The sequence below is a fragment of the Perca fluviatilis genome, chromosome 3, assembly GCF_010015445.1.
Source record: "Perca fluviatilis chromosome 3, GENO_Pfluv_1.0, whole genome shotgun sequence".
Classification (NCBI taxonomy): domain Eukaryota; kingdom Metazoa; phylum Chordata; class Actinopteri; order Perciformes; family Percidae; genus Perca; species Perca fluviatilis.
Window position 1 is genome coordinate 43261427 of NC_053114.1, and position 14161 is coordinate 43275587.

Here is a 14161-nt window from a genome sequence, read left to right on the forward strand (position 1 = left end):
GGGCATCATTCTCTCAGTCGATTAGGATGTTTTTTGTTATCTGTTGCTGCTTTTATTGTTATTACGTTTCCCGTGATCATATTACGTGCCAGGCAGAGTAGCAACAGATACTGTTGATATATAGATGGAAAATAGTTGGCAACTAATCGAATAATCGCTGCAGTACAGATTATAATCTTCATTGATTAGTCTCTTGATTATATTTATTGTATTATATCACAAGTATCTGAGTCCAGGGCTTTAAATTAACACCTGCCAAAAGCAGGTAAAAATAAATGACATTGTAAAGTTACTAGCCAATTTGGCCAGGGATAAATGAAGCAAATAACACTGCGTCTGTTTGAATCGGCCGGCTGCAGAAACAATGCAGAAATGTTGCCAGATTAGTAAGAAATTTGTGTGGTTGTTTGGCTTGGAAAACGTAATCTTTATCTCGCAACACCATGTCGTAACGTTTCATGCAACCACTGTGTGTGGTGTCGATTAGGAGCTACGGCGAAACGGAGAAGACGAACGGAACGGCGCAAAAACAAACCAGAGGAGCTGGAATTAAAGTTAGTCAGTTAGGAAAAAAAACTAAATAAACGTGTTTCGGGAGATAAGAAACCAGAAGAGCAAAAGTGGAAAGGCTGCCGAGACAAGGGGACAAAAAAACGTGGCTATTGGAAAATCTGATGGGCTGGTAACTTTGAAAATCTACTAGCCATGTTGGCTGGTGATCAATAAAGCCCTGTCTGAGTCATATTATGATTTTATTATTCATCAATAAATCCTGCAATGTATAACAATCTCAAAATTACATCTTCAAATGTCTTCTTATATCTGACCAACAGTCAAAAACCCAAATATCTTCAGTGTACAATGATATAAAACATATAAAAGCCACAAATCAAACCAGGGAATATGCTGCGCATTTTTTTTCCTGATGATTCATCCATTATCTAATTTGATGTAGATTATTTTTCCGTGAATCATTTTAGCACCACACTGGTGAACTATATTGAAGGTGGCTTCATGGGTGTAGAGTAAGAAGAGGACATGAGCGACAGATGGGAGGGTCTCCTGTGTCCTTAGTGTTACATGAGCTGTGACAAACAAGGTCTGCGGTCAGCGCCTTCGGACACATTGCACTCTTAACAAAATGGGCACGCAGCCATGGACCATGTCCATATGTGAGCTGCAGAGTTCTCCGAAAAACAAACACACGCACAAACACCTGGTGCAGTGAGTGACAGCCTGAGCCGAGCCATGTTATCTAATCTATTCCGTGCTGTTTAATGAGCAGCGAGTGGCGAGTCGTCTGCCTCATTGCCCCCTCAGGCCCTCTGACATGGTCATGGTTTGAGTCTGGACCCTGAAGCCTCTCTATCTCGATCTTAAACAGTTTGAACTCAGATTAATGATTAGGCTGGTGCTTAGAGCTGTCACAATTCCATATTTTGCTGCACAATTAATTGTCTCAGAGATAATTGTGATTAACAAATATAATTGTCTCTTTTCACATTATTGTAAAAAATAAACCAGACTATTACTCTGTAATCAACGGAAGTGCATTACCAGGATAATGGCCTGACATCCGGCGCAATGTCCCTCATGTTGCCCTCTCTGTGTGTCGCCGTTCTCTAAACTCCGTTCTCTTCGGGAAACAACAACAACCTTCGAGCTAGCGAGCTACACCCTGAAAATGGGACGTTTTGAAGAAACTTTGGATCATGCAACAAGACAGGTCTGCTTGGTTCTTTCAGGGAATGATTGTAAAGATTTACTAAGAATATGTTTAGGTCATTTCCTCTCTAACTGGGAGGTTTGGGGACTGATTGGTGGGATTGCTGTGGACGAAGTACACACGGAGATACACTGGTAAGAGCCAATGAGGTTTAACCATGTATCAGCTCATTTAAATAGCTCACGGTACTGTGTTGTGTCAAAAGTTAACTTCATTTAATATTGTATTAATTTAATATTGTACACATCACTGCGTCTGGAGCTTGGAAATTGGTTAAAAGAAATGCAAACAACCCAGAGCGATTTTTGCTCCTGTCCCAGAATGTATCTGTGGTGTAGCCAGACCTTCCTCCACAGCGCTGGGGAGATAGGTTTGGTAATGAGAGACTACTCTGTAATATATTCATAATATATCACATAACCCATTGGCCCCCCTTTGAGGATATCAGTTACACACAAATACAGTCTCACAGGTTTAATTAAATGCACCAATTGAGCTCGTTCTCTTTTTCGATAAATGTCAAGGCCTGGTAATATTTCAGCTGGCTCTGAATGATCCACGTGACTCCTCCGAGGCACAGAGAGGGATTTGGCTGAGAGGGAGAAAGGGTCTCTGGGCCGAACACGCTCCGTCTGCCACTCTAATACTCTCCTCTATCTCTTCCAGTCCCCGAAATCTGTCCCACTGTGTTTAATGTTGTAACTGAATGCACTGTAGGAACATACACGGAGACGCTAATCATTCCAGTTTTTTAATCTGGTCTGAGCGTTTCCAAAGTTTTGTAATATCTCAACGGAAATACTTTAAATATGAGCACCACTGTTTGCTCACTTTTAAAAACTGTTTTATAATGCATGTAGTCGATCGGAGAGGAAGTGAGAATGAAAAGCATCTGATGTTCCTATCTGAAGGCCATAAATACTATTACATTAGTTTTGAGGAGAAGTCTCGTGGAAGACTTTCCGTGGTTTACGGCTGTAGAACTTTTGAAACGACATAGGTTTAATTTCCTTTTTGCCGCTTGGTGCAAGGCATGAAATAAATAATTTCTGTCATAATTTCCTAGGATGTTTGTCTTCTTTCGTGCCAGCCTCCTGATAGAAACGCCGACTCATTACTCAGACTTCATACTCTGGACCTGGCCGGGTAAAGACCGTTTAATTTCCGGACCAACGATTTTGCCACATTGTTTAGCCCAAACTACACGTTGTACAAATACCACTCTCTTCTTGCTTTCAGACTCCACCCAAATAGGCCTCTGCCTCGCCTTGTTCTCCCTTCGCCTCCCTGACTCATCAAGATGAATGCTGTCATCCCTCCACCCGGCCCTCCCCTCCCTCCCTCGCCTTCTTCACACATTGCTCATGTCTCTGTAGATGAGACGGCGTAAAGAGGCCAACACACAGCGGACTTCCTTCAAATTGAGAAGAGTCTAAATGGAGCGTAATAGGCCAATCCTTCTCGTCTTCTCTCCTCATTTTATCTGCCCCGTCACTCTCGCTCCCTCGGTAATTTCTCGTCGCTCTCGTGGCGAGTAACTTAACACTTATTTCCCTCAGAAGCAGATGAATGACAATTAATTAACTAAAGGCTTGGTGGGTTCTCATTACTCATTCTCCGTCAGACCGTGCTTGAGTTTTCGAAGGCGTTCGCAAGCCGCATGCACGAGGTCATGACAACAACAGATGCAGCCGTGTGTCCAGAGCTTTACAACGTGTGTGTTGGTTGCACAAGACACTGGGACTCCAGTGTATGGATATACAATGACAGATGGCATTTCATACACAAAAGCGCATAAGACCCGGAGAGATGTGAAGCGAGGACAGCCTCCCGTGATGAAGTCGAGCTCACAGAGAGAGTTAAAGCATCGCCAGTGGCACTGACAAGTCTTTTAAGGCAAACCTTACAAAGATGTTTCCATGAAGAAGTAATGAGAGAGTGAGAGAGTACAAGAGGAGAGGAAGGACATTTTTGGGAAAGAATTTCTCTTCATCTATCTAGATCTTATTGGGAGCTGAATGTTTGCTACCTACCTAACCATCAACCCCAACCTCCTGCACAAACTACTGTACATTTAATATCTTGAATAGTCACCTTGGGCTCTCTAATTTGATAGGGACAAATACAGAATACACAGAGAATTGAACAACAAGTATCCAATGCAACGTATCGCTCCAATGCCCGTCCCTGGGGCCACATGTTGTAAACATTCAGGGCTAGCCTAGTCTCCTAGACCTTCCTCCACAGCGCTGTTCATTGACAGTTCATTTCCAAAGGGGCGTCACCAACGGACGCCGCTCAAATGCCTCTGGGCGCATTGGATAGACCTTCAACCAATCAGACCAACGATCCGGGTGACGCTTTTCACATCCAATATCCAACTAACAAAATGTGATTTTGTTTTTTGGTGTCGTCCCTCCACGCCCTACTTTCTCCTTGCAGGTGTTGCATATTGCAAACTTGTTATCTTCTGCTCACACGCTGAAGAATGTCCAAACAGCTGACATGTTGCAGGTTCATTCACCAGGTTTCCTACATGTGTGAGAATAGCGCGGAGACGCACACACGGCGGAAAAGTTGAGAGAAAGGAAAAAATAGACCGTGCTGTCGCGTCCGTGTGTGCGTGCGTCCTTGAGAACTGTAACTCGTATGACTTCTGTTGTCAGGTAATTGTAGCGTTGACCAGCATGAAATCGGCATATGTCAGACTGACTGACCAGCTTCAGTAGCCTTCATGTTGAATGTGAACAAAAAGCTGCTCGCCGTCGCTGTGCTATCGTCGTCGTGTAAAGCCCGCCTCAACGGTTGTGATTGGTGTAAAGCCCGCCTCAGCGGTTGTGATTGGTGCCTCGATTCTGGGGACATTGGAAAAGGATTTGAATGGGCTCTTTGCCAGACTGACTTGCAGAGCAAATCTCAAATTTGCCGGAAGTTCATCAGGGTTTACCCAGGCTACTAATAACGCCTAGTTTTTACAAAGACAATTTATCAAAGCAGAGTGTTCGTTATTCAGGTGAAATGGTTTTACAGTAGAAAGGTGTGAAGCCAGTGAGCCACTGCAGAAAACCCTGTGCCAACAAACACATTACCTGAAGCTACTCTCTCTCCACATCTGTGCCTGCAGGACTACTTATTTGTAGGGCTGGGTACCGAATTCAATACCTTTTAGGCACTGACTGAATTGCCTCCGAAGTATTGAAAAATGCCTCGTCATTCAATACCCAATTTCAATCCATAAGGAGTAAATCTCATCAGCGTTAGTGAACCAATAAGCTCGCAGCATCCTTCTACCAAGATCTAATGTTTGTGATTGGCTGTCTAACGTAAAAATAAATAAAAAGATTTGTGCCATAATGTTGTAATTTCTTTTTGTTTTATAAAATTGGTATCGAAAAAAAGTATTGTTTAGGAACTGGTATCGAAGTGAAGGTGTTGGTATCGGTATAAAAATGTTTTGAACGGTACCCAGCCCTACTTATTTGAAATGAACAGAAACACACATTTGCATCTAAATTTCATAAAAACAACCTTCAGATTGAATTAAACAAAAAACGAATGTAACTGCCGCGCTTACATTTTGAAGCATTTTTCTGACCTTTATTTGTCCACTGACAGAAAACTGAAAACAGGTCCTTATTCAGCAACACTCTCCATACAATCACCTCCATACAGGTCTCAGCAGGCGTCAAACAAAGTGCTCGTCCAGTCATCCAACCGCTTCGGAAAGCCTCTTACCAAAATCAGAATTGTCGAAGAGGGTGTGCCTCCTACATTTTTTGTACCTTCCCAATTAGACATTCTGACAACCAAGCCTACTTTACACTGCAGGCGGGGTTTGAACTAGGGATGCTAATTTACATTATTATTTCTGCCCGATGGCTGACCATTGTTAACCAGTCATTTTACAGATCTGTCGATTGAATCAACTAATTGATTAGTCGACAAAATCGTATAAGCATCAACTAAGAATTTCTCAAGGATAGGGATGGAAACCAAAACATCTGAAAATGAGGTGTGAAAGCACTTTGGATAGAACACTAGATGGAAAAACCAGGGATAAAAATAAGACTCAACAGTTTGTAATATGCATAACGCGGTTTGGAATCAGGCATTTAAAAAAGAATCTATTTGGGGTAACTGCTGGCTTATTGTTGATGGAGGATCAAAAGCGAGGGGAAACATTTCTACTTCAGCCGGCTTAGTGTGGACGTGGCCTCAGTAGGATGTTTACTGACGGGCTTCCTGGCTTTGGAGACTGCAACCTAATGAGATTCTTGAGCCATTGTCCCTCCAATCATGAAGCTCTTCTTTAACCTTTCTGTGAAAAGCAGTCATAACACATACACAATAATTGTTATTGGCACATTGAGCCTCCGACAATAGCCCACTCTGGCCTCTTCCCCCTCCCCTTTAACGATGCTGAGGTAAACAGCAAACAAATGAAAAAAGAGGCTTCAATAACGATCAAAGTGATAAAAACCCTTCTCCCTTTGTGTGTGAGCTTGAGCGCTCCTCAGAGCCTCCATTCGGCCACATCTCACCGCAGATAAGACACACATCTGTGTCTCGGATCACACTCCACAATGGCATTGGTCACAAAACCCACACTTACACAAATGTCACAGCTCATCCCTCTGCAACCCTAAAGGTTTCTGGGATATCCAAGTCGAGGTCTGCAGTGTTGTTTGTCTTATCAATTCCAGAGCAGCGATTGGGTGAAACAGAAGAAAATGTGCTTTTTGTGTGTGCTGTATTAGCAGGGCATCACCTAATAAAGTCGTTCCCTCCCAGTCCCATCTACTTTTTGGTGTGAAATTGCTTTTCTTCTGCTTCTTGATGGTGGAGGAGGCACAATCTATTCTGTGACTTAAATGGCAGAAAGGAAAGCAGTCCCTTAAACAAAAGCAATCATCAAGCCTCATCTCAATGGCTGTTTGGCGCGTACAAAAGCTGCCTGCAAATCTGTTAACCAGCCGCCCCAGTTATATTCGAGGATGCGGCAGAAAGCATTGAGAGACGAAAAGAGAGAATGTACTGCCAATGAAAACAGAAATTACAACTGCAGAGGAATCACTGATAACATTTATAATTTGTTTCATGGAGGGGGGCTCATATTGGATGAAATGATTGAAAATTGTGCGTTAGACTAAGTTCCACATTTCTGCCTCAAAGACCGTCACAGATTCGGAGCAACATTTTAATAGAAAATTATCTTTTTCTTTGCCACTATGATCGAAACACATGTTGTCGTCTACATGATTACCACATTCATCCAAAAGTGTCATCTCCAATCTGTCTGTCACACAGTAATCAATCAGTATTACAAACCAATCAGTAAGTGTGTATGAATTCTTTATGGTCTGGAAGAGTCATTTCCATTGAGTCTTGTTTTTCCTATCCTTCCAAAGAAGCACTTTATGGTTTCCTTTGTAGATCTATAATGACAAAATATCTTATTAACAAGCATAGTAATTTCAGTTTGGTTTCAATTCAATGGTTTCATATTTATTCTCATTATCTGCCCAAGATCTTCCTTGTTGTCAGTGTTTTGGTTCATTTTGCAAAGAGAAAAATGTAGCTCAATGAAACATCTTTCCTGAAACATTTTTTTTAGCAAATTAATTAAACAAGAGTAATGACTTCATTTGTTGAGGACTATTTTCAGTGGCGGATTAATCCACGTTTGGTGCTCTAGTGAGTATCTAGGGCAGAAGGACAGTGTGTGTAAACTACTACATCTTTTAAAGGTATTTGTTTAAATCAATGTAAAGAGAATTATTGAGAATTGGTTTAGTTTGTGTTGTATCTTAGACTATTTACATGTGAAAACAATGTCTTCTTGAAAGTGCTTTTTGGTAAGCAAAATGTCAGCCTTGGTTTGGAAGAAAGGCCCTTCCGTTCAGACCTTTATTGTCCCTCGAGGGGGAAATTTGATTTGCAGTAGGGGGCAAAACAAAAACCATGAACGCAACATACCAGAGGACATGAGACATATCACAACAAACCAAATATCTATATGTTTCCGTACGGTACGGATCCCTGGAGGATTCAGGGGAAATTCTGCTACAGATATTGCAGTATGCTTGTTATTGTACGGATCTAAAAAATCCAAAAGTAATCAGTTACATGTGTGGATGTCAGCTGTCAGTAACATTAAAAACACGCAGGAAAAAGGGACCAAAGATGCACTTAAATTAAACAATAACTGATCTGAAATAGGGAACTGAGTGACACTGAAGGGGGGAAGGTTTTTTTTTTTTTTTTTTTTTTTTTTTTTTTTTTTTTTTTTTTTTTTTTTTTTTTTTTTTTTGTTTTGATTATTGTGATTGTGTTTCTTCATTGAAATGGTCCAAAAAAGGCACAAAAAAAGACCCTATCCTCTCCTCACATTAGCTTGAATAAGAGCAGCGGTGGAGTAATGAGTCCTTCTGGCTGAGAGATCAAACTGGAGCCGCCATCGTCCCTTAATCAATAACTGTCACCACAGACACCAGGGACCAAACAACCATCTCCCAGAGGCAGAAAACTGGGGACAACAAGAGAGTGTGTGTACTTGTGTGTGCATTTACGTGTGTGTTTGTTCTATGCAAATCAATAGGAGCTAGGAGTGAAAATGGATGGTGAGAGTAAAGATGTGTGTGTGTGTGTGTGTGTGTGTGTGTGTGTGTGTGTGTGTGTGTGTGTGTGTGTGTGTGTGTGTGTGTGTGTGTGTGTGTGTGTGTGTGTGTGTGTGTGTGTGTGCATGCATGTGTGTGCTGAGTACTGTATAAGCTCCTCCAGCCTCTCCCCTGGGTTGCTAGGAACTGCAGCTTATTAGGGCTAATGGGCTTCTTTAAGGACCCTCCGCTCATTATCTGGACACTTTCAGCACTCTCAGCTCTTGCGGGGTCTGATTTACCAAAGTCTCGCATTGCCGACTGTGTCTCCACAGCGCTGTGGAGTAAGGTCTGCCTACACCTCAGGCTGTTCTCATGAACCATTCGTACATACAGCTAAGAAAAGTAGGGCACTGGAATTCGTAAGCATTCAACGTATTTTTCACTGGACCACAATGACTGCTGATCAGTGGTGGAAGAAGTATTCCGATCTTTAAAATCGTAAAAGTACCACACTGTACAAATATTCTGCTACAAGTAAATGTCCTGCATTGAAAATGTTACCTAAAAGGAGCACGCTGACCTATTTGGACTTTGTCCCCGTATTATTCCCCGTATCCCCCAGAGTTAGATAAGTCCATACATACCCTTCTCATCTCCGTGCGTGTCCTAACTGACGCCCCCACCGCTAGCCTAGCCTAGCTTAGCACAGATCCTGGAGGTAACCGGCTCCATCTAGCCTAGCTTAGCACAGATCCTGGAGGTAACGGCTCCATCTACCCTAGCTTAGCACAGATCCTGGAGGTAACTGGCTCCATCTAGCCTAGCTTAGCACAGATCCTGGAGGTAACCGGCTCCATCTAGCCTAGCTTAGCACAGATTCTGGAGGTAACCGGCTCCATCTAACCTAGCTTAGCACAGATCCTGGAGGTAACCGGCTCCATCTAGCCTAGCTTAGCACAGATCCTGGAGGTAACCGGCTAAATATGGATGTTTGGATGAAACATTATTATTGTTGTTCTGATCTGCCGAAGGCGTAATATACAAAACAGGGCTATTTCCCAAGTTTTAGTTCTTTTTAAACATTTTTGACGCCTTTAAAAAAACAATTGGACACTTTTTGTTTTGTTGTTTTTTTTCAAAGTTTTTGGCGCCTTTTGACATTTTTGTCTCTTTTCAATTTTTTCATTGTTTTTATTGCTTTTTTAAAATCCATGTAAACATGTCCCCCCAGATGCGGTCAGTCCATCTGCAACGATCCCCGCTGAGCAGCAGACACCGGGAGACAGGCCAGAAATGTCATCTAGGGCTGTTTGGATGCAGACTGACTGGTGTCTGTGTGTGTGTTTATTTTGTATTATTAATTATATGAAATATTAGAGGCTATTTGGAAAAAAAATGCTGTCCATGTAAACGCACTGAGTGTATTTGCTTCAGTAGATGGCGGCCAGCATGCTCACAGTTTGGAGAAGTTTGTTTTGTTGTGTAACTTTGGTGTTTTAAAGGGTTAGGAACTAACAAAACTAACAAACTAAGCGATGGAGGCAGTGACTACGTTTACATGCAGCCAATAACCCGTTCAAAACCGGAATATTAGCAATAAACCCGGTCGCGCACGGCCATGTAAACACCGGCAAAAACCCGAATATGCTCATATTCCGGTTTTAAAACCGAATATGTTACCTGGGTTACCCTTTTCTAACCCGACATTTTGGTCATATAAACGTATAGGCATATCTCCATCAAAAGGAACATTGATTTGTGTTCTGCGCATGTTCTATTCGCAAGGAATCTTGGTCTTTTGAGTAGAGGAACTTCTTGTATGCGCCAGAAAACATAGTTATAATAATAATTATATACTATAATAATATAGTTATATATATATATGTCAATGCAAAAAACCTGCGCGCAGTATACCGGAAGTAAACAAGAAGTAGATGTAAACATGGCGAGATGCAGCACAGCACCACACTTTTGGAGCGAGGAGGAAACCAATTTCTTTATTAGTGTGGTGAAAACCATGAATATAATGTCTTTTGTTGACGGCATAAAGTACCGAGATAGTGAGATTTATAAGAAGGGGACCCAAAAGTTATTGCGTCTTAAGGTTGTCCGTATAGGCTACGTCCAGACGCTAACCGTGCCTCGCTGTTTACGTCGGGATATCGCCATTTGATTACAAATGCCACGTATACAGGAGTAACTCTCTCTGCTCACCATGTAAAGGGGTTATTCCGAATGTTTCAGAAACCCGAATAGTGACCTTAACCCGACCATAACCCGAAAATTGACAGCTTGTAAACGTAGTCATTGATGGAGGCAGCGATGGAGGCAGTGATGGAGGCAGTGATGGAGGCAGCGATGGAGGCAGTGATGGAGGCAGCGATGGAGGCAGCGATGGAGGCAGCGATGGAGGCAGCGATGGAGGCAGCGATGGAGGCAGCGATGGAGGCAGCGATGGAGGCAGCGATGGAGGCAGTGATGGAGGCAGTGATGGAGGCAGTGATGGAGGCAGCGATGGAGGCAGCGATGGAGGCAGCGATGGAGGCAGCGGTAGAGCAGCAACTCCTGTGTTCTGGGAGGTAAAATAACTGTTTTTGTCAAAGGAGTCTGGTGGCTTTGATCAGTGACAGACTGGCCATCTGGAATTTGGGCAAATGCCAGAAGGGCCACTTATGCTATGTTGCCTATTTTGATAATTTATCTTATGCACGCAGCCACAAATAGTCAAGATTGTACTGCGGCGAGGTGCGTGGAAAGATTCAATCGGAGGGCAGAGTTACTAATTTCCAAGCTAGGTTATTGCCAGGGTCGTTTTTTGAACCCAGTCCGTCACTGCAGCTGTGTGTTAGTGTGCATTCTGTGTCTGAAAAACTGGTTTTTAACTAGTTCATAACCATTTTTAGAGCTGCAGTTATTAGTCTCTCCTGTCTTTCCTGTTTATAATCGTCATTTTTGAATGACTTTATTAAAAATTACATAATTTAGTTGTGTTGTTTATTTATTGGTTGTATTTGTTGTTTATGTATGACTGCTGGCTGTTAACCAAATTGCTCTCCGGGGATAAGAATATACCTTGAACCAGAAATTGTAGATTGAAAATGGTGCATTCCTACATAGAGTTTATTATTGTCTTATAATCTGTGCCGACTGACCGTCACTGTGCTGTTGAAGGAGGCGTACACTTAACAGTGAGTACACTTCATGTCATTCATTTATTTATAAGGAAAACGCACATTCATCAACATTTCTGAAAATGTGCCAGCGTTAGCCGACTGGCTCTTTTTCAACTGCAGTCCTTTGGTGAGATGTTTTAATACCAATGGGGGATGCACATCAGTGTGACCCACTTTTACCACATATAGGCTATATTAATAATTCATGCTCTATATGTTCCTGCCACTGTGTGTGTGTTGCGTGTGTGTGTGCGTGTGTGTGTGTGCGTGTGTGTGGTTGGCCTTTATTCCGGGAAAAGATCAATGAGCAGGATGGTTCACACATTGAGCGAGAGGAAACTGTAGGCCTCTAGGCCAGTGTTCTCTTCCAGAGGAGTCATAGTTAAATTTTTGTACTGTAGTCCCGTTAAAGCAGGAATTTGTGTGTGAAAATAATGTGGAACAGCCATCCTTTAAGGTTCTTATGCAATGGAAATCTCCACTGGATGACCCGCTTCGAAAGTGTTGAAAATCGCTCCCTCTTTAGCGTTTAGAGCAGCGCAGCGCCATTGCAACCATAAACACTAGCTGTAGCCGCGTCATCCTCCCCCAGCTCCGCCATTGTGTCCAAACATGGCAACGCATTCTCATGAACAAATTTGTATGATATTTAACGAACGTTTAGCGGCCTTTACACTTAAATTTACTTTCAGCCGGATACCGGTTACCATGATGTGCGTTCGTTTCAGGGGCCATTGCTAGTTGACTTTTGCCAACAAAAGGTGACTGTGAGCCGGCTACAAGGCCCCGCGAGCCGCCGCCAGATGTCGGTCCTTTCAGGGCACGTGGCAGTTGAGTTTAGCCGACAAAAAGTGAGCGTCATGCGTCGTCGACAGTTAAGTTTAGGCACCAAAACCACTAGTTACCTTTAGGAAATAGAGCATGGTTTGGATTAAAACACTCCCGGGGAATGAACACACTTTTCCTGGGTGAAAGTCTTTTGTTTTCCACGGGAAGCAAACTCCGCTCCCTGGCTTGAAAGCGCTTTGTTTTATGACCCAAACATCCCCCCCGACCTCCTCCCTACGCGGTCCACAGCGCTCTCATACAGCAGCAGTCAATGTGGTGCTGACAGCAATAAATACATGGAATACATACGAATTACAGTGCTTTACTTTTCGTCGTTATGTGTACAAATGGTTCATGAGAACAGCCTGAATATGGTCACTTCTGGCTCCAAAATACCAAGATGGCGACGGCCAAAAATGAAAACTGCTGGCTTCAAAACAGCCCGCCACAAACCAATGGGTGACTTCACTGTTGCTACGTCCATTATTACAGTCTACGGGTAGAACCAGTAGCCTCAGTTTCTCTCCGTTTGACTTATTCTCTGCTCTTCCTGGAACTCCTGCCCTCCTTCTCAGTTTTCCTTTGCCAAATGTGCTCACTTGGCTCTCATTTGTTTAATGAAAAACCCCACCGACACACACTCTCAGACCTTCAGTGTTTGTTCCTTGTTCAATTTTTATCTCTAAGCGGTCATATTGTCATCTGCCTAACAGACTTTGCATGCTTATGTCCCTCATTTTAGCAGCCATCTGGGTCCAAACTAAATGAGTCCAATTTACTTTTTTTTTTACGAAAAACTCATCTTCATATTCACAAACTGCTACAATAACAACGCTCCGTTATCGCACATCCCATGCCGACAAATTGAGGATGAAGTTGGCAGCGGCTCAGAAAAATATGTTAGTGTGTCTTTCTGCTGCTAAGAACAGTGGGGGGACCAGACAAGTGGAGAAAAGTGTCCAATCACTGCCAGGCAGAGCGGTGGGGGGACAATCAATGGAACTGCATGAGAGAAATGACATGGATGTAAAGGCTGTGAGATGAACAGAAAGAATAATCACTATACTGCACGCACACACAAACCTGCAGGCACAAACACACACACACACAGCGACAATCACGAGGTCGCTGAGTGGTTGGATAATGTGGTGTAAAGACCGTGAAAACATGGTGCTGCAACCAAAAGGCTGAGTAAATTCTCATTTATTACAATCACATGAAGTGAGATTCTGGACTGTATCAACTCAAACATCAACAGTGTCACCACCCTCAAACGGATTACTACTTTCCCTAATCAGAAGCCATGGATGAACAGTGAGGTCAGACTCCTGCTGAAGGCACCAGACTACGCATTCAGATCAGGTGATGCTCAAGCCTATAGCTCATCCAGGGCTAACCTGAAAAGAGGCATCAAAAAGGCCAAGCACAACCACAAGCTAAGGATTGAGGTTCACTTCAGGAACAACTCTGACCCCCGACGCATGTGGCAAGGCATCCAGGCCATCACAGATTACAAAACCACTAACTCCACCACCCCTGTCACCGACACCTCCTTGCCTGATGAGCTGAACCACTTCTATGGGCGCTTTGATAGGGACAACAAGGAGGTGGCCATCAAGGCTGTGGTCTCTGTAGATCCCCAGCCCCTCACACTCTCCACCACCAATGTGTGTGCGGCACTGAGCAGGACTAACGCACGTAAGACGGCTGGTCCTGATGGAATCCCCGAACGCGTACTTAGGGCCTGTGCTGTGCAGCTGACTGAGGTTTGGACTGACATATTTAATCTGTCACTAGCCCAAGCAGCTGTCCCCGCGTGCTTTAAATCCACCTCC

The 14161-nt window shown here is 43.2% G+C and overlaps 1 protein-coding gene across 1 annotated transcript in view; it reads right to left on the minus strand.

The window, feature by feature from the left end:
• LOC120556519 (SH3 and multiple ankyrin repeat domains protein 2-like) overlaps positions 1–14161 on the minus strand; it is a 287467-nt gene that overhangs the window by 243706 nt on the left and 29600 nt on the right. The window lies entirely within an intron of this gene.